Genomic DNA, 23,801 nt, shown 5'->3' with positions numbered 1-23,801 from the left:
TCCACTGAATCGATGATGACCATCTACAAATCCAACTGGTCATGGTCATACTTCAAGATGAAATGAGTGACTGTGAGACAGGAAGGAAGGGGGCGGGGTCACAGCCATTAAAGGAATGACACAGCAATTAGCATCAAGATGGAGGAAAAGTCAACTCCCAATAGACCTTGAGGCCCAAGACGGCAGGAGATTCAACCTCCAGTGGACCTTGAGCTACGTTATTGTAATGCACTAGCTTGGTGAGGGACCCTCCCCCAGGTGCCATGACGGTTCCCAGGCTAACCAGGAAAGGTTAAAAAAGAGGGCAGTGGCCTAACTCCTGGGAATCCCCATCCCTTCCCCATAGTAGTTGGAATAAACCTTCCACTTGTTACATATAAAAACTAGCAACACCACACGCTCTCTCTCTCTTGTCTTCTGAGACAGCCCGCACTCTGTCTATAGAGTGTGTATCTACTATTACTTTAACCACGCCCACCAAACCACACCCCATACATCTCTCTAAATAAATCTACTTTATTCAACTATGGCTTGCACTTGAATTCCTTCCCGTGCGGAGCCAAGGACCCTCACTTGGTGGGGGGCATCCCAGTGAGATAGGGGGAAAGGGGGCAAGGCATAACCACTGAAGGAATGACACAGCACCTGAGGGCAGGACAGACTGATTAGAATCAAGATGGCGGCAGATCCGACTTCCAGTAGACCGTGAGCCTCACGGCACACACACAAGTGCCATGACAGTTCCCAGGATGACCATAAAAGGTCCAAAAGTGGGTGGGGCCCGACTCCTGGAAATCCCTGCCCCTTCTGAAAAGTAGCTGGAATAATCCTCCTAACCCATTAACATATGAAGTTACTAAGCCCATAAAACTTAACAATTCAGCACCTCATGGTCTCTTTCCCTCTTGCCTTCTGAGACAGCCCGCACTCTTTCCATGGAGTATGTACCTACTTTTACTTTAAACTAAACACCCCTATGCCTTTCAGTCTCTTTCCCTCTCACCTCTCTGAGATGGCCCACATTCTGCCTATGGAGTATGTATCTCCCAAGCTGTTTTCCCTTCTGAGTGAGACAGACCCCACTCTGTTTATGGAGTGTGTATCTCTCTGAATAAACTTGCTTTAACTTTACCATGCCTTGCTCTTGAATTCTCTCCTGCGCGAGGCAAGAACCTATTCTCCTACACCACCAGGGACCCAAGCGAGACCCAGTACATGGCCGTCCTCTCGCGCCACCCACTTTTTCCTGTATCAACCAAGCAACTAATAAAATTTAAGGGAAAAAGGGTGAAACCTTTCCAATTATAAGTCAACAAATGTAAGATGGGGACTGGTACAGTTATTTTAAAAGATGCGTCCTTTTGATCTGACACGGTGATAAAACAGTTTAAAGGTGATGCACAAAACGTATAGAGGCAGAGAAGACGTCACTTATCTTCCCCCTCCCTGCCGCCTCTCACCTTTGTCTGCCTCCCAAATAGCTCTCACCCGAGTTACCAACTGGAATGACTGAACTCCAGCCCATGACACATTTCCTTCTTCGAGATCTCCAGGAACAGACGAGATATACCATTGTGATTCCTTTGAGAGTTGACAAGCTCATGATTGGGAATAAATTATTTCTCGACAATACAACCTTCCTCTCACCCGGGAGTGTTTTCCTGCTTTTAAATTAGGACTCTAAGCAAATATCGAAACGACAGAAGACGCAGTTTGGGAAGTAAAGGCAATCTACCAGTAGTAATTATGCCTTCTTGCTCCAGAACGTGTTCCATCTATTTTCAGATCAGAGAGGTAGAGAAGTTAATTGAAAGGTGCCAGATTTGATTTCCCTACAAAATAAGCTAACATGACAGGACACAGCAAGCTCTGAGCCTCTCAATTCTCACCAATACACAGTGACCGAAATAATTTATATCTAAAAGCACAGTGGAATGATTTAAAATTGTCCCCTTAGCTATCTTTAGAAACATAATTAAAAAAGAAAAAAAAAACACTGTAACTGCTACTTAAGTGTCCAAAATATTGTAAATTTGTTCCACAATGTGAAAGATTGTGCACCATCTTAAAAATGCCAGAAACAGTAATATTTCTTTTTTATTGTTCAGAAACCTTTCAAAAAAAAAAAAAAGGAGGCAGGGTACAGCATCTCTTTCCAGGCAGAACAGAGAATGTGATACTTTATTAAAACTCAAGCATTATTTAATTTGTTAACACTTCCAAATATATGTCTTGTAACTGAACAGGAGTCATCCCTGCTAGTAAAAATCTCCCTATACACTTAAAAGTAATTTATAATAAAACAAGGGGTAGTGTCAGAAAAGCTAGTTTAATGCCATCAGCTTGACATCAGCTTAGGATGTGAATCTTCAAACCATGTCAACGTTCCCTAATAGCTCGCTGTTCAAGTGTGATCCTTGAAGGTGGTGGAAACATGGAATTTGCATATTAGCAAGTGCCTAGGATGTGCACATTAAAATCAGAGAAACGCTGCCCTAAACACAGTGCCATATTATTTAATTGTTCAAATGTTTTACCTTATTAAATGTACAATAAATGCAAGAGCATGTCAGATGACTCATTGAGAAGAGTAAAAGCATAAGGTCTACTGATGACTTTTGTCCCTGGGAGACAGTCTCAGATTACATCTTAAAAGGAAGTCACATCTTCTAGGTAGAGGAATGCAGTGACGAAAGCTGTCACTTGGCCTCAACAGATCCAAGCAGTAATGTCCAGCAGGAGCTTAAAGAGTTATTTGTAATTAGAGGGGCTCACTTTTACAAAGCACAGTTTATTCAAGAACAAAAATCTCTTTAGTGCTATGTCGCATTTACTCTTCAAAAGAGGTCAGAAAGTGAAGCTCTAGTAGAATCTGATACACTTGAATATTTCGCAGGAATCTTCAAAGTGTGATAGTAGCATCCAATGAACAGAGTTTTCCAAGACAGCTAAACAGCTGCCCCAGGGTCTTTTAAGTTTGCACGTAGGAATGAATAGATGCTTCTTAACCACATTTACAAATCAAGTTTTGAAGCCCTAGAAACAAGAGACCAATGCTTGAGGATGGTAGTTTGTTTAGAAAGTTTATCTGCCAACAGCCTCAAGGCAATAATGATTGGGAGCTAACGGTACTCAGGATGGACCTGGGGAATCTCATTGTGCATCCAAAGTGCAAATCTTCACCTGCCTCAAGTGTGTCCTCTGTACAGAGAGAAAAAAGCTTATCAACCAGCCCGCTGCCCCACGCCTTGCTGTCTGGCAGGTGCACTTTACTTCCGAGTGGTTCTTGTGTATTACACAAGAGGAGGACATGGTCCTGAAGAAAGCGCCTGATGGGATCATACGGGGCAGACGGGCAACTGTTTACTCACCTCTGCAGGAGCAACATCCCATGGAGATCTCACTGTGTTGATTAGCTAGGACATGTTCAATTCTGAATGAAAACAAACTTTTGGGGTTTCCTTTGTGCTTCTTGGGAATCTCAAAAAGTAACTGTGCATGGCAGGCTGGCTCTAATTCTTGGATCAAAACCAGCCTACACGTTATGTCAGCCAAATAGACTATATCTTTGTTCAAGTTAGTGCAAGTGTAAAATTATAACCACCTAGGCAATAATACATTTTTTTTTTAATTTCAGTAGGCTAAAATTTCCTCTGTATTTTCAGCTCTAGTTCCTACTAAATACCAAGGGGAGAAATCCTTTTAGACCCTAAGATGAAGACTGTATTTATAGAGAATGTTATGGTCAAAAACACTGCCCCTGAGTTCTCATCCCACCTCTGGTGCTTAGGAGCTGCAGGACTATTGATAAATTACTTAACCTTTTATGTCTTAGTCTCCTTATCTGAAAAATGAGGATAAAATAATTCTTAACTCAACAGCACTGTGGAAAGGATTAATTAGGATAATTTTTGTGAAAAGCTCATATGGTGCCTAACACCAGGCAAGAATGTAATAAATATAAACTGTTATTCTCTGGGTGCCTGTTCTCATAAATGATATTCAAACGACGTTTATGCCAACATGTAGAATAAAATAAAATCACCTTTGACCTGCTGAGTTCTCTGAACTTACACCTACTCCAGGATTTCTCAACACCAGCACCATTCGAAGACTGAGTCAGATGATTCTTTTGTTGGGGGGCAGCCGTGAGCACACCACGATGTCCTCGACATTGCCACATATATGTCCCCTGGGGAGGTAAAGTGCCTTACAAGCACCTTAGAAAGTTAGTCTTATTTTAAAAAGAAAATCGAAGGTAAGTTTCTGATAAACAGTGCCTAAAAAGACTTCATGCCAGACATCAAAAAAGCATGAAAATGCAACATGTTTGTCATTCATGTGTTCAGCTAGTTTTGACTGGACACTAAGGTGAGGCTACTACCATGCAGAAACTGATGTGTTTTTTGGCTTTGTGAGTCTTAAAAGTATAATGAAGGGAAAGGAATGAATAAGCAGGAAATTATGGTGTTGTGTAAAGAACTCCAACCCCAGGGCATCTGGGAATTATGGTACCTGTCCAAAGGTCTCATCTGGTCCATGGGGTATCAGGGCAGAGACAGCAGGGGAAGGACTGTCTATGTGATAATCTGAAGGATACTAAGGTGCAAGGCAGGGAAGCAATCCCAGGAGTTCTATACATGGATGAGCTGTAAGGTGGGTCAAGAGCTGAAACCCAGCCCAGCTCAGAGAAGGAACAAAACTCTTGACTGCACAGCGCTTTCCCCAACTCTGTCTGCTTCTCAATGAGGGAATCCTGCTTCTAAACCCGTGTCTCAAAACCATTAGCCATTTCATTTATAAGTCTCTAGAAGTTGGGAATAAAAAGATTTTGCTTTACTAGATGAATTTCAAATATCAAGTGCAACTTTTTTTGCTGTTTTCTTTCCTACTTGAATACTGCATGGAATACGTCTCTTCTCCGGGAAACGAGAGACTGTGAAGAATGGCTTAATGGAGGGGGCCAGGAAAAAATATTTCAAGGCAGAAAATACGGTTTAAAGCCTGAGCGTAAATCAACATGCAACAAATGTTCTTTGGACAAAGAGAGAACCTCGCCCTGCCTGTCTGTTCAAGATGACAGTAACAGTAACAATTATGCCAGGCTACCTTTTAAGTTAACTCTTTTCAGAGGAACTGAGACTCAAGAGGACATAAATCACATAAAATCTCTCTGCAAAGTGTTTCTCCCCTGATGCTGCCTAAAAGTTTTTTTTTTTTAAATTAATTCCAGGAGCCTGTATTCCAGAAGCGCTTAATAAACTCAGACTATAAAACCACAGCTCAGAAGACAGAAATTGTCAATAGCCCTGTCGATTGCATGATATAATGACACCAGGACAAACCTAATTAAATGTTAATGGCCTTGGCATTGGCCAGACTGTGCCAAGGCAACACGCTGCATGAGGTGACAGCGATGAGAAAGCTAACTTGAAGAAGGGTGCTAGAAAACTTCCAGGGTACATCAGATTTAGAGCTTCTGGAGTTAAGTTTGCACTGAAAATCAGGCATACGCAGGTGCAAAGCCACAGGCCCAACTACACCGCAAATGTCTTTGTTACAATCTGGAAACACTAAAGCAATTTACAGATTTTTGTGCACAGTTCCACATTCCTGAAGATAGGTTATAAATACTGCTCATGCAACAATCAGGGGAGTTCTATACTTAGCTGGCCAAGATGTGGGGATTAGCAGAGGAATCTGGGGAACATTATAACCATAGCTTCCCCCTAACTTGAAACCATTTTTCCATCTCATTCACTGAAGCTCAACCCAGTTGAAGTTTCTCACTAGACAAATATTTCTCTTTGCTAAAACAAAGAGAGAGAAAGAAGGGAAGAGGGAGAGGAGGAGGGAAGGAAAGAAACATTTTATTTAAACAGTTGGCAATTTTCTGGCTCCAGTCAGTCTAGAATTGAAAACATTAAAATTGGACCCCCGAAAAAAAGCTATTCTCTTAACAAGAATAAAATTCTCTAACACACTTGAAGAGTTTTTTTGCACAGGGTTTCCAATGCAGTTGGTTTAAATAATAGGGATAAGTTTAGAACAAGCAACCAGTGTTACAAACTCAAATCTATAAACTTTGCATATACCTTTACTGCCATGGGCTGCTCTCAATCCACAGGGAGCTCCCACTCACCATCCCCTGGGTTCATAAAAATCTGCATAGTCTAGGACTGCAAAACTGAGCCGCCAGGGTATTTAATAAGCCCAGTGGTGAACAGATACTAAGAGAGAAGAATTGTATAGAGACAGCACCGACAGGATTAACAAAGAAAAAAGTATATGGTTCAGTAATGATGGACCCCCTGCAGCTCACATCTATACACTTTTCAACCCATTTCACAGAAAGGTAGTTCATTCCTTCCTACATTCATTCATTTGCTCAAATAAATGCTGAGTATCTCATGTTTCAGGCATGGAAAATAGCTGATTTCTTAGACTCTTCCCATTGGGAGAGATTGTCCCATCATCTGACCCAGTGATTCCCCAGTCCCGAGGGTGATCAGAGATATTTGGGGAAGGTGATGAAAAATTAAGGTTTCTGGATCCCGTTCTGTATGGTTTGGGCTTGTAGAACTTAGAAGAAGGCTGGGGAGGTACATTTTGTCAGCTTTCCCCAGGTAGGGCTGATGATCAGCCACTTCAGGGTCCTGCTACGCAGACACTCACTGTCAGGAGTTGCTTTCAGGGGTGGAGGTGGTGTGGGGGCGTGGAAAGAGCAAAGGGTCTGGAGTCAGAATTTCGTTTGACCTCAGCTCAGCCACTCACTGATGGCATGGCAATGAGCACTGGACTTAACCTGTCTGAACATCACTTTTTTCATTTCAGGGGGGGATAATGAGCCATGCTTGCCAAGTTGCTGGAAAGACTAGATATAATGCACGTAAAGTAACTAAAAGCACCAAATAGGCACTCAATAAACTGTGATTTAGGAGAGGTAGAGACGGTGTAACTGAGCTGGAGCTGGTCTCTGGGGACAGTTGACCTGAACAACTTTCCCAATTCCTAGCATCTCCCGATGCCCCAGTTAATTCATATGCAAAACAGGGAAAATGATAGTATTACTTTCTCGTGGTTGGTCTAAGACTACAATCACTTAGAATATTATGTAACACATGGAAAACATACATTCATTATGTCACTGCTATTACTAGCGTTAAAAAAAAAAAGTAACAAAAAGCCCCCTGTTCTAGGGAGCTCTTGTCCCTAATTGAGTAGAGAGAGGGTTCTTGTGAATTCATCAGATTTTATCTTCCTCTGACTTTCGTTCCCTATTTTTAACATAGTTCTTTCTTCTGGAGATACATACATATGCCCTTCCATCCATCAGGCCTGCAAATATGCGGAGACATTTCTTGGGTCTCTGAGATAGTCTCCTTTCCTGCATAAATGTCCCTTGCCCTTCATTTGCTCCAGAATCTCGGCAATGCTGATGCCTTCAATGGTAATGCCTTCCTTGATGTGCGTAATGGAAAATAAGACTCCCAGTGGTCTGACCAGCACCAAGGACAGCCCAGTGAACATGTGGAAAATGCCCACTGCCCACCAGACATGGAGCTGGTTACTAGAAAAGATAATTACGACATGGCCCTTGGCATTGAGTAAAGGCTCCTGTCAGATCAAATAACTCTTTGCAAAAGGCTCTTTATAATCCCAAAACATTTTAATATTTCATTTCATTTAAACTTAAATCTCCATCCTAGACTGACCTCTCAGCTCCTCACTTGTAAATTCAAACACCCACTTGACTTACCCACTTCAGTGTTTCAAGAGCACTTTCAACTTAGTATTTTGATACTTTTAAAGAACCTTACAGACACTGACTCATAATGAAACAATGCACTTTATACTGTTATTTCCCCTGTGGAGGGAAGGAATGCTCCAAATGAAGTAGCTTCTCCAGAGTGGATCAGCAGAGAAGTGACAGGGATGGATCTGAATCAAACACCGGCCGAAGGGCCTCGCTCCTCACCTGTGTTCCCTGTAAACGCCACGCAGCCGGAGGCTGATCTGCTTTTGCCCCCTATTGTTTCCCCAGAGCCCAGAGCAGCACGTGGCAGGCATTCAAGAAGTGTCTGTAGAATCAACTGACGAATCAAAGAGCGACCTTCAGATGACTACTCTGTTTGAAGAGGCAGTCTGTAAAATCTCTTCGACATCTTCAACCTGAGGTCCCATAAGGAATCATCGGGATCATATTTCAGGACAGGCTTCAAGGGTTTAAAGCTACACTAACCTATCTGGAGAGACTGATGGATAAGTAGTCCCCAAGCACAAAGCAACCAGATGACTTTAGAAAAAGACACAGAACGTGCAAGTAGAAAATAATCGTCCTCACTACAGCACTACACTTGTTTTACAAAATAACATCAAATTCTAGTCTCTTCTTCAGCCATAGTACTACTCAAATAAGGTCCATCTGACCTATGACTACAAACTTCTTTTCATGAAAGGCACGTCTGATCAGACTAGACACCTACCACCTCAGTTCGAAGATGGTTACAACATAGAAAACAAACTTATGGGTACCAGCGGGGAAAGAGGATGGGAAGGCATTCATTGGGGGTTTGAAATTTGCAGATACACAGTACATATATTACACAGATGAATGACAAGGGCCTACTGTAGAGTACAGGGAACTATGTTCAATACCTTGTAGTGACCTGTAATGAAAAAGAATACGAAAAGGAATATATGTGTGTGTACATGTGTGCCTGAAACATTACACTGTACACCAGAAATTGACACAAGATTTTAAACCGACTAGAATAAAAGCATTAAATACATAAAACATAAAATAAAATAATAAAATGGTTATGACTTAAATTCAGGTTACTCTTTACGATCTAACCACAGCAAGTATGTGTTTACACTCATATATACTAACAGCTTATAAATATTTACACAACTTCAGCGTGACAGTTCAACTGCCTTTTAATTGCACATCACTGTACCATTCTGCATGGTTAGGATTAACAAAACATAGGCCGGTATCTTTGAGAGCTATGAAAACACCTTATGAAAAAAAAATCAGCTGAATCCGAAAATATAAACATGGCTTATTTTTCCACCAAAATACTGCACCATATATGTAATATACATAATGAAACAGAAAATCTTAGGTCTCCTTCACAAGGAGAATACAGATTTCAGGCAGCAATATTGATTAGGTGTGTGAAATGAAATTACATAGTGTGTATTTCCAGGTGAGTTATCTGGTTTTGAGTCTAAAAAAAAAATGAAAAATTCATCACTTAAGCCTATTTCAGTGTTACAGGCATGGCTCTGAATATAAATGGTATAAAAGTTCCTCACTGAATAAACACTTTCCAATGCACCTTCTCATCTTCAGAGCACTTGTCATGCGGAAGTGTCAGGCCATGTTCAGGAGACTATTTCTGGATTTAGGGAGATGAGAAGGGACAAGAAACAAAAGAAAGATGATCATTTCTTATCCCTGACCCTCTCCTTCTCTCAAGAACCTTCTCCCCTAACCACACCCTGGGACATGACCAGATGTGGGTTAAGATTAAATCAAGTGAAGAGAAAGAAAAATACCATATGAGATCGCTTGTATGTGGAATCCAAAAAACAAAAACAAAAACAAAAGCATAAATACAAAACAGAAATAGACTCATAGACATAGAATACAAATTTGTGGTTGCCAAGGGGGTGGAGGGTGGGAAGGGATAGACAGGATTTTAAAATTGTAGAATAGATAAACAAGATTATACTGTACAGCACAGGGAAATATACACAAGATCTTATGGTAGCTCACAGAGAAAAAAATGTGACAATGAATATATATATGTTCATGCATGACTGAAAAATTGTGCTCTACACTGGAATTTGACACAACATTGTAAAATGATTATAAATCAATAAAAAATGCTAAAAAAGATTAAATCAAGTGATTTCTAAGACGTAAACGAAAACCCCAGATGAGAGGCACCAGTACCATATCCAGTGCAGCTACACAGTGCAGAAAAGGAGGAATTCAAAGGAAAATAATTTAAACACGCATACAACATATTTTAAAAGCTACCTTTAAAAAAATCTATTATAGTGATCTTTCTCATTTGAATGAATTTTGAGATTATTCCCCAGATATGGAGGAATTTAAACACACGAGCAGAGTAGATCCTTTTCTAGGTTTATGTGCAGTCAGAGCCCTGCTTTCATTCATGCCCACTGCAGGTTTCCAACTTCACCGCCCATGCAAAAAGTCTGCATTCTCTTAAGTAGGTGTTGCCAGTCAATTTCAGCCGCTTAATTCTTTGTTAAAAAAAAAAAAAGCTTCCACAAAAAAAAAAAAGGAGAACATAAGTTTTTTTTTCAAAGGAAAGCAAGCTACAGTCTGACTCAGTCCATGTCACCCAGGCCTGTGTGCACATAGCTGGCACCAGAGGGAGGTGACACAGCTGTTAATATGATCCTATAACACATACACACACACACACATACACACACTCACACATACATACACACCATACATACACACACACATACATACACACACATGCACACATACACACATATACACACCATACACACAGATACATACACATGCACACATACATACACACACATACACACACACAAAGTCACATGAGAAAAAAGTTTTGATTTGCTTTCCATCCTTGTCTCAGCTACTTCATAGTTGTTCAGAAAAGAGTTCTGATCTTGTAAATAAAATTAAGAATGCCAGTATCAGACAGGAATGTGAATCTGGGGATGAGAAAGCCAACTTTAAATCCTGAGATTTATGACGGGAGCATCAGATGTTTGAAATCAGATCGGATCAGATGACTCATTCCTTCCTCAGCCACATGTTCACACTTGACTAAAATGCTGGGCTCCCCAGTCCTTGGGAGTATGAATGTGGAGCTAACGAAGTTCAACTTCAAAAGTATTACATCTAAATGGCAGGCTTGCCCTCTTAGACAAAACACTCAAGAAACAGATTGAGGGAAAAGACATGTGGGTGGGCAGCCACATAGTGTGACATGATTTTCCAATGAGCCTCTGTTTCCTCAAAGACCTTTTGTCACCAGTTCCCTGATGCTTAGAATTCTATAATTAGAAACCAGTTTCTTTGGGCTAGAATGCTACCCTCTCTAGAAATCCAAATATTCTTGGCAGACATTCTAAATCAAGTGAAGTGTATCAGACTTTCCCCCAAAGCTAGTATTTTTTTCACTCATTCATTCATTGAGTGGTTACTCTCATGCTGACGCAGTGCTAGGCTCTTGGGTTGCAAAGATGAACAAGACAGGTAAAGTCCTTACAGTCAGGAAGGTGATGTGCTTACAAAGCAAGGCAGATTGTCATGCTAAGTGAAGTCAGCCAGAAGGAGAAAGAAAAATACCATATGATATCACTTATATGTCGAATTAAAAAAAAAAAGGACACAAATGAACTTATTTACAAAACAGAGACAGACTCACAGACATAGAAAACAAACTTATGGTTACCAGGGGGGAAATGGGGGTGGGGAGGGATAAATTGGGAGTTCAGGATTTGTAGATACCAACTATTGTATATAAAAAAACTATTGCATATAAAATAGATAAACAACAAAGTCCTCCTGTATAGCACAGTGAACTATATTCAGTATCTTGTAGTGGCCTATAATGAAAAGAATATGAAAAGGAATATGTGTGTGTGTGTGTGTGTGTATATATATATATATATATCTCACTATGCTGTACACCAGAAACTAGCACAACATTGTAAATCAACTATACTTCAATTAAAAAAAAATCAAGACAGAAAATAAATAATTAAATAAAAGCTGCAAACTTGAGACTAGGAATGATAAAATTATGAGCCACTTCATGAAGGGCATAGAGCTGTGTGGTAGAGAGTATTAGGAGGCCGTGAGTGTGAGCTTATACATGATGGAGATGGATGGCATCTTGGAGAATGGGAGTCCCAAGGCATGAGCAGCTGGTACCCATGCGGGATCCAGGACAAGGAAGGGTGGTGCACAGGAGGAGAAAGGCTGACACAGCGCTCCAGGTCTTAGCAAGAGCAGAGCCTGATCTCTAACAGCAACTTGAAAGACGAGTGTGGCTGGGGATGTTAAGTGAGGAATGGCGCGAGTCGGGGTCCAAGTGTTCTGATGGGCCTGAACATGCAAGGCCCTCAGGCTTTGGTAAGCCACTTGGATTTTATTCTATGGACGATGGAAAGCCTGCAATTAAGAGCAGGGAGGGTATGGCGAGGGATGGTAACGGTGAAAAGGGACAACCTGAATCTGTACGGCAGAGAGTCAACAGAAGTTTTTTGAGGGAGGGGAAGTAATGATGAAGTGGAAGAGGAAACCTTAAGGAAGAAAACACCAAACTTCCTTCCATCAGAATTTTCTCTTCAAATGTCTGGTTTCAGGGAGCCTCCCATATACCAACCCCACCCCATTTTCTCCAGCTGTCTCAAATTCTCTTTGAAAATAGATGCTGTGTAAATAATAAATAAATAAAAGCAACTCAGCTCTGACTAAACAGGACAAAGTGAGGTACCCGTGCTGCGTAAAGACAGCCTTGTGATTAATTAGAAGGCCCTCCCCTCTTCCACGGTGAGCACTGAAGCCTGTCGCCCTGCTTAGCATGATGTCCCTTCCACTGGGAAAGGCGCAGAGCACCCGCTGTCCCCTACCAAGTAAATTGGTCCCTACCTATAAATTATTCTACTTGGTGAAGACAAGCACTGGCTTTTTTCTTTTTCTGAAGCTATGAGCACAGCCATGGATAATTCTGAAAGAGTGGCTTCTCGTGACCCTAGTGACAAGGAAGTGGCTAGTGCCGTCTGGGGACAGGCAGGGCTGCATCACTCAGGAGGGGCCGCGCTGTCTGACCTGAGCCCAGAGGCGGCGCCCCGGCCCCGGCTCGCGGCAGGTGAGGCAGCCACCGCTCCTGGGGAGGCCCAGCAGCACCTGCTTTTCCCTGAAATCCTGAAATCTGCTCTCACGTTTCCAGACCAGAGTCGGGTCTCCTCCCGAGCTGTGAGCTGGCCTTTTGGGGGACTCATGGGTGCAGAAACTGTGGGTGTTCAGGGCTGGGACCTCATGAAGGGAATTCCTGGGTGAAACCACCCCCCCATCAGCTGCCTTTGAACTCGGCTAAGCCCTGACCCTGGTGTTTTCCCAGAAGGTTCTGACCGCCCCCGCCACCCCCAACTCTCTTGCTCACTCTTTAAGGAAATCAGAGTCTGGGGATAATCTCAAAACCAGTGAGAGTTCCTGAAGGAGCTGAAATGGACCACAGCCCCACCCTTCTGACCCAAGAGCAGCACCCCGCATCAGAAACCTGTATCTCTCCACAGCCCCATCTAAGCTATGCAATTTGTAACCAGGGTCCAGAGTTCCCTGCCCCAGACCTTCTCCCGGGGCCTGGGCGGGCTTCTCAGCTGGGTCTGTCTTCCCTTGAGGTTATAACACCTCTGGGCCTGTTCATCTGGCAGGTGGGAGGCTGGTGTGTGTGTGTGTGCAAAGCCCCTTAGGGTTCAAGATGACACCCTGTGGGAAAAGAAGAGGCTGGGGACCAGTCCTTTCTGTACTGCTACTTTCCACGCAGAGCTGGGGGGCTCTGAGACTTCAAACCCGCCTGGCCTTCTAGGACATTTCAAAAGCAGATCAGTCACGGCAGGAGAACTACACACACTTTATAAACCACCTGAGAATAAGACTGATAACTTCTGCAAGGTTAGATCTGCGGTGGGCCTCTCGCTAGCCTTGCCCAGGGGCCTGCAAGTGTCCGGGGCGCACCGGCTGTGACAGTGGCTCCTCACAGGATGAGAGGACCCTCCTCCTTGAAGAGAAAAGTGGTGCATGGTTACGGATTAAGTATAAACAGCACCTTGGAGTTTTATCTCCTAAGTGTATCTTCAGGGTAAAAGAAATATAATAAATGTAAGAAATTTATTAATGACTCAAGTATTGCTACAATCATTAACTCTAAAAACAGTAAAAATGTAAACAAAAACCCATTCATTCATTCCTTATTGAATGCCCGCGACCCAACACGTCTTAGATTGCTAAGAACTGAACTGTGTGTCCCCTGAAACTGAAATGTTCAAGTCCTAATTTCCAGTACCTCAGGGTGTGACCGTGTTTGGATACAGGGCCTTTAAAGAGGTATTAAGTTAAAATGAGGTCATTAGGGTGGGCCCTAATCCAACAGGACTGGTGTCCTTGTAGGACGAGATTACAGGACGCAGACACACACAGAGGGAAGAGCATATGACAACACAGGGAGAAAGCAGCCACCTACAAGCCGGGAAGGGAGGCCTCAGAACCCTGCGGACATCTCGCTTCTGGACTTCTAGCTTCCAGAACTGTGAACAAAGACATTTCTGTTGTTTAAGCCACCCAGCAGGTGGTACTTTGTCATGGCAGCCCAAGATGCGCTCAGTTCAGTAACTCATAATACGGTGGGAAAAAAAGGCCACAATTAATCATAAGACAAGGTGATTGAGTACAGTCCACTTACATCAACCCTCAGAGCAAGGCTGCAAAGCAGGCTTGACGGTGAACCGAGGGAGAGTCTTCCTTTTAAACATCCGCTTTTAAGCCCAATTTCAGCTTCCGGGCCTTCGCAAAAAGATTTCTCATTCTTGGAACCGGAAACTTTCTTTTCCAGGTGCCAAGATCATACCCTCAGCAGTTCCAAGAAACTACCACCTCCCACTCTCCAGGCCAACAAATAATGACTTTGTATCTTCAGTGACAATCCACTAACAAAGTACTTATCTCAGGGCAGGGAGCATCTACGGGCAAACGGGGCATGACTTCCAGGTCAAAAGTGGGGCAGGGATAAGTGAGGAGTTTAGGATTAGGAGATACAAACCACTGTATATAAAACAGATAAACAACAAAGTCCTACTGTATAGCACAGGGTACCATATTCAATGTCTTGTGATAACCCATAATGAAAAAGAATACATATGCATTATGTATGACTGAATCACTATGCTGCACACCAGAAACTAACACACCATTGCAAATCAACTATATTCCAACAAAAAAAAAATTCCTCAATCCTGCATTATAGGGAGTCAGTCCCACTCTAATACAGTACCCTGATGCCTTGGTTTGGGGAAGAACACAATTGTCTGAAATACATTCTTAATCAAGGCAACACTGTCCCTGATGGGGTAAGGAAAATGGTTCTTAGGAAAAGGAGAAGAAAACCTTAGATATGTGACAGTTCATGACCCTCAAAATGGCCACAGTACATGAACAGCTGTATAGTGTATCTAGGGTATCAAAATGTTATGAGAGAGGGAGTGCATAGCTCAGTGGTAGAGTGCGTGCTTAGCATGCGTGAAGTCCTGGGTTCAATCCCCAGTACCTCCATTAAAAAAATAAATACATAAATAAACCTAATTACCCCCCCTTAAATATTTAACGATTTCTTAATTTAACTGAAATCACTGTCCCAATTATGTCTGTTATTAGATACTTTGTAGGCTACATACATTTTCATATATATAACATGGTTCCATCAGCCCTAAAGCCTGGAAAACCTATGACTTATTACTGAGGCAAAAACTTAAGCAAAAGTGCTTAAACACCATCCAAAGGAGAGAGTTACCATTACCAAAATAAACGATGCTCCTTATTTCCAACTGTATTTGTAAGTTATCAAAAGCATAATGTAGCTGAGAGAAAAACTAAACAAGGGGCTTCCTAAATGGTCCTTCTTGACAAAAGAGAGCTAGAGACAGATGCAGGGATACAGAGATAGTGGCAGGGGCAGAAAAATGTGATGGAGAGAAACAAAGAGGGAGGGAAGAAAGCAGGCAGAGAGAGAGAGAGAGAGAGAGAGAGATTGAGATTTTAATCAGATGGAAAAGCCCGGGATGATATTAAAGGAAAAGATGAAAAAGCACGGTTAAAGTCTTCCACACCAGGCACTTCTGACGACCTGAATTATTTATCAGGTGCACTGCAGTTAGGCCCCCAAACGGCTATGAATTCTTAGTGGTGTCTTCTTTGCAACCCGTAATGATTCAGAACCTTCCATGTCGGAGTCACGTCTTCAGTAACCGGCACCGACAGCCGGACGGGGCCAAGAGGACCACTGAGGTCTTCCCCTCTTCTCTCCTAGTCCTCCTCATCCCGGCCCTCTGAACACACACAGCAGGAAAGACTCATTTCCCATTTTCTAAGCCCGTTTTGAAGGCATTTCTCCAGGACTGCTCCGAACTGCACCTATTTAGAGCAATTTAGTTTATCTGCATCCTTTTATTCCCTCTACCAGCAATCCAATTTCAAAAACAGTAAGAATGATAGAAAAAATTCTTCTCAGTTTTAAAAACAATCCTTAGGCTTCTTTATCTAGCTTCTGATTTTTTTTTTTCCTTTTCGGTGGAGTTTTCCATCACTCTCCCTCAATTTCTTCACCCAAGGCAATTTGTGCAAACAAATGCTGCCCACGGCAATCATTAATCCTTAAAGGGTGACCTACTGTGAATAATAATGTTCAAAGACTCGGGCTTGGTTGTTAGAGGTCAAAAGAAGTCAAAGATATGATCTGAGTCCTTGAAAAATGTACAGAATCATTGTGCAAATAAAATACGCACATTAGAGAAGATTACCAGGCAACGGACAAGCATGTGGAAAACACACGAAATCAAGTGTAAGTGAAGGAGGCTGGGGTAAGAGTTAAGAAATCATGACTTTACTCCTGAACGTTCCAGTAATACAAGCATGTCATTTAACTTCCCCAGGCGTCATGTCAGACATCTTTATGGAAGGAGGTGGATTTCATTATATCTAAGTTCCTTTCAATTTGAAAATAAGTAACACTTTTCCAACCCATCCCATCCTGCCAAAAATCAACAAAAAACTCCACAAAAATTAAAAAAAAAACTAGTAAGACAGGGATTAATTTAGGTAGGATAGGCTTTGAAGTTCTTGGGTTCATAAAACTAACATTAGAGAAAGTGACAGATGAGGATCTCAACCAAAGCAGTAGGTTTTAACATTGTTAGAAGGGTCCCTTCGAGACACAATGAAAAGTCACTTTCTGTTAGCCAAAAATCTGTACAGTTTTAATCCCTGACCCCCGTCTCTATTCTTTATCCAGGTCTCAGTTACCTGCCAAGATTTGACAGAAAAGAAAAGAAGAAAAAATAAAGGCAGAATTCCTTCATCTTCTATCAGAAGTTATTTATCTGTCCTTATCTCATCCTTGGCAGAGAGCATCACTCTTTGAGGAACGATACGACAGGGGCATTTTTTAATATGCTGGTTTTGAGCTTTCAGTTATTCAGTCAATGTTATTATTCTGGAAGGAATTATGACACAAGTCTTTTTCTTTTTTTTCTCTCCTTAATAATCAATGCCCAGAATCTCAACTTTCTTTTTCCTTATAGATACATGCGGAGGGACCACTGTCGATTGTTCTTTGGAGTTTATTTCATTGCAGTAACAGTAGCAGTTACCAAGTGGGCACATAGTAAGTGAAGAACTCCACCCCAAGTTCCTTCAGGGAATCCAGAAATGAATGGGTTCAAGTCCTTGTCTGCGCCTTACTTAGGAGACAGGAAGACAAGTTAGATGGATAAATGAATAACTGAAGGCGGAAGGTCATAAGTGCCGTAAACAGAGGTGTCAACGAAATTGTATCCAGGCAGAACAAAAACGGAATGTCTGATTGGGAGTATCTGAAAGATTTGGAAAGAAGGTGGCATTTGAGATTAGGTCCATTTCTAACTCTCCATTGAGTTATTGAGTTGTAAAGAAGAAAACCACTTCCAAAAAAAAAAAGAAGAAGAAGAAAAGAAGAAGGAGGAGAAGGAGGAGAAAGAAGGAAGAGAAAGAAGGAGAAAGGAGGAAGAGGAGGAGGAGGAGGGGAAGAAAAGGAGAAGGGGAAGGAGGAGGAGGGGGAGGAGGGGGAGAAGAAGAAGAAGAAGAAGATCACCTTATTATTCCCAACCCTACAAAATAAACCCGAGCACAAAAATGATTATTTAATCTGGGGTTATGACAGATTTTGTTGGTAATATATCTTAAAAATGGTTATTAGTTTTATTCAAACAAGAATGAAAGGTCCCCACACATGCATCAAAGGCTATGCCATCCACGTGACGACATTCCAGCACCATGTTTCCTAGTAAGTTGCCAGGTCTGTTCGGCTAAAGGCCAAAGGAAGTCACGTGAAAGTAAGGATCCTGAGCAACATTTCACCCACCCTTTCTATTTCACTCCCTCTAATAATTGGAGATTTGGCCAAATCATAGTTCTCTGGACTGAATGTAGAGGCCCATCAAGCCACTCTTGCTTAGAAAACTCTAACTTGGCTTTGAACAAACGCCGACAAAGACAAAGAGATCGCAGAGAATAATCAGTCCTGATTTCTGCAACTTGTTCGCCAAGCTGCAGGATGCTGTAATGGAATCAGAAGAGCCGTCTCGCCTTCCAGTGGAAAGCGGGCAGGCAGCAGAGCCCTGAGCGGGCCAGGGATGGTTCTGCAATGCTAATTCCAAGTCTGCGCACAGACACTAGGTCAGGACTGTGTTAGCACGATTGCTACTTTGAGAAACTGGAATGAATCTATCGTTACTTGCAGAGACAGCTTGTTACAGCTTGGCAGGAGACAGCAGATAAAATAAGGCAGTTATGTGTATATTTTCATGTAACATGCATGCACATTTTTATATGCATGTACAGGGTGAATGTGTGTATGTACATATACACACAAAAACATATATCCCCACGAAACACACGCATTGCCCTTTCCTAGAAATATTTAATGACAAGTTTCCGATACGGTCTTTTAAAAAAGTGTCTATTGCAGAAAGGGCCTTTCCTCCATACAGATCAAGATGCACTGCTTGTCATAGAAAATGAGCTCCTCTACCTGACTTTCCAGAGCAACCATTTGCATAGCCTGGTATTCAAAACACTCCAAGCTGGCCTCAAGGACAAACCTCCCATTTCTGAGTGCTACTTGCCAGTTACAGGGCCACCCTTCTGCTAGTCCTGTTTCTCAGCTGCTCACGTCTCCATGGCTTTACCAACAGTACTGGCAATGATTAAAAAAGCTAATATTTGCATTGAATTAAAAATTTACAAAGTCCTCTTCCATACATCTCATTTGATCTGCACAACATCTCTATAGGCTAAGTCTGTCATTGGTCCCATTTTGTAAATGACAGGACTGAGGCTCACTCAGGCAATCCCACAGATTTGCTCAGGTTTATCTAGGTAGTTGGCTGCAGGGCTGGGTTGAAATCCAAGTGTTCTGATTCCAGAGTTGTTCTCTTTCCTTTGGGGTGGGAAGAGCATTAGGGTTTTCCTCCCCAGGCCATGAATCCACAGCCGCCTGCCCCAGCGGCAAGGGCAGCCGCTGCCTCCTGTTCTCCGAAGGTCTGCGGTCTCTCCGGGGAATCGATGATGTTGGACATAATTTCGGTCCTGGCAGGCTGGCTGTGCTCCAGGATTTCTTTATTAGGATCACGCCGTGTCATTTAAAGTTCAAAAGGGCTTGTAAGCAACACTGACAAAATGGCTCAATGGTGGTTGATAAATCCATCGCAAGCTCAGCCTGGCCCTGATGGGTTCGGGCTGCCAGTTCACTGCCGGCCCTGGGCCACATTCTGTCAGTTGTCGCTTCCACGTTTTGCTTCCCTCCAGTCATCCTACACACCCTGCAGCACCTCTGCTTCTGTCCCTGCATCCCCACGGCCTTCCTGAGCCCCTGCCTGACCATCAGCTGAACCTTCTTTCTGAAGTTAACCTTGTGTCCCTCACCCAACCTCCTCCCCATCCTCCTGTCTACTATAGGACCATTTGTTTATTTGATTCCATGTGTTCCTTTAATTTATAAAATTAAGTTAGGATCTATCTTTCTGGCTTGATAGAAGGTTAAATTAGTCATTCAACAAACATCTACTAAGCACTTGGAGTGAACGAGACAAAGTACAGCATGATACGCAGACTTGATACAGAGACTTGACCTCAAACTGGTCTCCTCTGATGACCAAGATGATCGGGTCCTTGCTATTTTAAAAACCCTTTCCAGAACCGGAAGTCCACCACACTCCTAATCCATCTTCCTCCTTGCATTCCTGTAAGTTGTATGACCTCTATTTCTTACCCTCTGGCTCCTTAAAATCTGGCTCATTCTATCCTGAAATACATTTGAAACTTCTCTCTAAAATGTCCACATTATGATATTTCATAATAGAAAATCTAATGATCTCTTTCAATCTTCCTTCCCCTTGACTTCTCTGCAAGGAATGACACTCCTGACCATTTTTTTTCCCTAAACACCCCTGTCTGCCAGCTTCTCTGATACCCTGTCCATGTTCCTCTTACTTAATGACCACATCTTTTTTCCTTCCCAACCCCTAAATGCAAACAGTAACAGTTCTATCCTCTGCACCTTCTCTTCGATGCACGATGAAATGTTACTGCTTTAATCTAATAAAGCTGGATCCCAGATCTTCAACCCAGTCCCACCATCTCATGAGAAATTCAGTCCTACGTTTCTATAAACATGGACACTAACAGCCATACATCCATCTGGAACTTCAAGCCAAATCTCTCAGGATCTTCTGACTTCTTCCTTTTGACCAATGGCATCCACATCCCCTTGGTTATCCACAGCGAAGAAGCCACCACTATCTCCTACTTCCTCCTAACTTACCACCCAAATGAGTTGCTGGTGAGGTCAGTTCTTACTTTAAAACTCTCTCTTCATATATTTACTGCTAACACCATGAATAAGCTAAACTGAACTTGCCTCATGTCTCCTTGTCTCCAGTCTCTCTTTCGTAGCCACCCTCAACCACTTACAGATTAGTATCTGGAAAGTAACATCATCGTGTTGCCCTACTCAAACCTTTATTTCTACCGCCTGTGAGGATAATGTCATTTCAAATTTTCCATAGCTGGATGCAATCTAACCATCTACTTAGGTCTTGGATTTAAATCCCAGATTTACCACTTCCTGGCTCTATGACCTTGGGGAAGTTACTTAAACTTCCTGCGACCTGGTTTCCTGATTTATGAAATCACACATGCATCTGTTAACTCACTGATAAAAGAAAGCAAGGATGAATGAATGAATGATTAAACTGAATGTCTAGTGCAATTTGAGAAGGAGGAATTAATTTTTTCTTGCACGGCATCATTAGACTTACTTGACAATTCTTCAACTTGAATTAATTCTTCACCTTTAATTTCGGTAGTCCACTGTGGTACAGAGGGAAACATAATAACTTTACAGTTACAGAAACCAGTGCTCAATTCCTAAATATTCTACTGAGTAGCTACATGACATTGTGAAAGTCATTTAACTTTGCTGAGTCACTGTTTTCTCCTGGTAAATAAGAAGAACTATACCAACCTTATAGAGTTACTTTCAGAATGAGGAACAGAAATACTCTGTGTCTACGGCAGCCACCAATTGGATGGCAGTTACTAAGACTATTCCCAAGATTGGACTAAGGAAGGGTATCCAGGACATGGCCATCTGTGACACGGGAAAATGATTCTAGTCCATTGAGTCAGGAGTATTTCATAGAGTCAAAAGCTGTTTGCATTTGTTATGTGAATTTAAAACAAACAAACACAAAATATTTCCTTTTTTTATCCTAATGGACAGCTGCATAAAATTTGTTGTATGTGACTAAATCTATTACTCAACACTACTTTTTAACAAGAGGCTGTGTAAATAACCAAAAGAGGATAAACCCATGGATCCCAGAGCCTTGCATCTTGGTCTTAAGTTTTGTCACTAACTAGACGTGTGGCTGTGGGGAAAGTCATTTCATTTTGGGGGCTTGAGTATTAAAACAGAAAGTATTATAACAGGAGTGTTACAACAGGAAGAGGGTTTTATAATGCCTAAAGTCTCTCTCAGTTTGAAAATCTCACGCATCCTAGGGATGGAGTGCTGCCCACCGGGTCCAACTGAGAAGTAGCTTTAAGATTTGAAGGACTTCTTGGAGCATCTGAATGTCGTCATCAGAAGCCAAGGCTTCTGATGAATACAGTGGACATAAAACGTTGATGAGGATGGCAGAGACTTGGTTTCCTGATTCTGCTTCCAGTGTTGGTTCTAGTAACTATCACCTGTGCACTGCAACCAAAAATCACCAGAAAAATCCAAGGGAGTTTAGAATTTCGGAAGAGTATTTTTACTCAATTAAGAAACCTGTTTAATTCCAGGATGAATACATGGAATCAGACAGACTTGTGTGTCTGAACATGTTCTCTGCCATTAATGAGCTGGAGGCAAATATTCAGTAAATCATTTAATATCTCTAATCCAAAGTTTCCTTATCACATGGTTGTAAAGATTAAATGAAGACCTTTACCGAAAGCTTTTACTTAGTAAATGGCCTGAAAAAAGTAAGTGCTCAATAAATGGTAATGATTATTTTCATCATTCGATTTAGACTGTTTCTTTAAGAAGGAACTAAATTGACGGTTTTGAGTGAAACAACTGAACTGAAATAGTGACAAGTGTCGAGAAGCCATTAAAGAGTCTAAAACTCAGGAGATCAAAGGCTTATTTGCCAACCATAGACAATGGTGGTTTTGACTGTAAGTCAGTCAGTTCTGCTGGTGTAAGATCATGCCACCACGGCGCACCATCACTGCCGTGCCACTCAGCAGTAGCATCCTATCAGGATATAATGTTCAGCCACACATCTTACCAAGTAACTCCCCCACGCCTCTACATTTCTGCAGAAGCAGAAGTGACTGAACTACAGAGGAAGCATGATGTCTTTGTGACAGACCGGACTTCTCACAAGTTCTCAGAACCCCCTAAATATCCTAAAGTCAACTACCCTTAGTGATCTCCAGCATTCGGTTTTAACTATGCAAATAGTGCAGATTAAGAAAAAAATAACCCCACTGGCTTCTGTCGTTTAGCTGGGAAAGGCAGCTGGCAAAATGTGGTGGAGCAAACAGTGAAAAGCAACGTACAAGGGAACCTCCAAGTCTTTTCCCATAAAGAGATCAAGTATCTCCAAATGCCTCATCTCATTTACTCACGTAGCCCTCTTGGTTAACAAGAGACTATGCACTGAGTGCTACATATACAAATGTAGGGCCTGGCTAAATAGCTAATATTTCTCTTCGTCTTTCTTTCATGCGCCGACACATTTTCTCCCATTTTCCAGCTCCTTGAACGACATTTTTCCGTATGATACTTTAATTGACTTTTCATATTAAATTTTACCGGAAAGGATGATTTGAGTTCAAAAGGACCAGGAGTCATACCTTTTGAGCAAAGTCTTATGTCATATTTAATCTGATCCAAACGTCAACAGCAAATTCTGGTTTTCCTTTTTTTTTTTTTCCTATACAAACAACACACGATCATAAAGGCATAGTTAATAATAATAAAGGGGAAGAAACAGTTTCTGCCATTCAAACACTCTGATTTCACCTAGAATTTTACTCCCGGGAAACTCCCGTTTTTCAACATTTGCTGGCTTTCTGAGACACAAATCATTAAAGCCATATGCTTTCTCCCAGCTCGGCATTCTCATTACCATTTAAAGTGTGCCTCAAATCCATTGAAAGTCAACACATCACATAAGAAGGCCCAACTAGCATGTTCTGATCTGCGCAGCTGCATGGTAACTGCTCGCCTATGAAACATCCCGAATTCTCCCAGGTACCCTGGTGACAGGCAGACAGAGCTGAAGCAGTAACAATGTTTAAAAGGGAAAAAAAAAAAAAGTCTACAGAAGGATGATGGGCTCAGTTATTTTAGAACTGCTAAACCTGAAATTCTTTCATCTACTTGTGCACTGAACAAATCCAG

The 23,801-nt window shown here is 41.9% G+C and overlaps 1 protein-coding gene across 4 annotated transcripts in view; it reads right to left on the bottom strand.

The window, feature by feature from the left end:
• Positions 1-23,801, bottom strand: part of FLRT2 (fibronectin leucine rich transmembrane protein 2) — a 95,052-nt gene that overhangs the window by 8,685 nt on the left and 62,566 nt on the right. The gene's annotated exons all lie outside the window — the stretch shown is intronic.

Source organism: Vicugna pacos, chromosome 6, assembly GCF_048564905.1.
Source record: "Vicugna pacos chromosome 6, VicPac4, whole genome shotgun sequence".
In the NCBI taxonomy this organism is placed as follows: domain Eukaryota; kingdom Metazoa; phylum Chordata; class Mammalia; order Artiodactyla; family Camelidae; genus Vicugna; species Vicugna pacos.
This window is presented reverse-complemented; position numbering and strand designations above follow the sequence as displayed.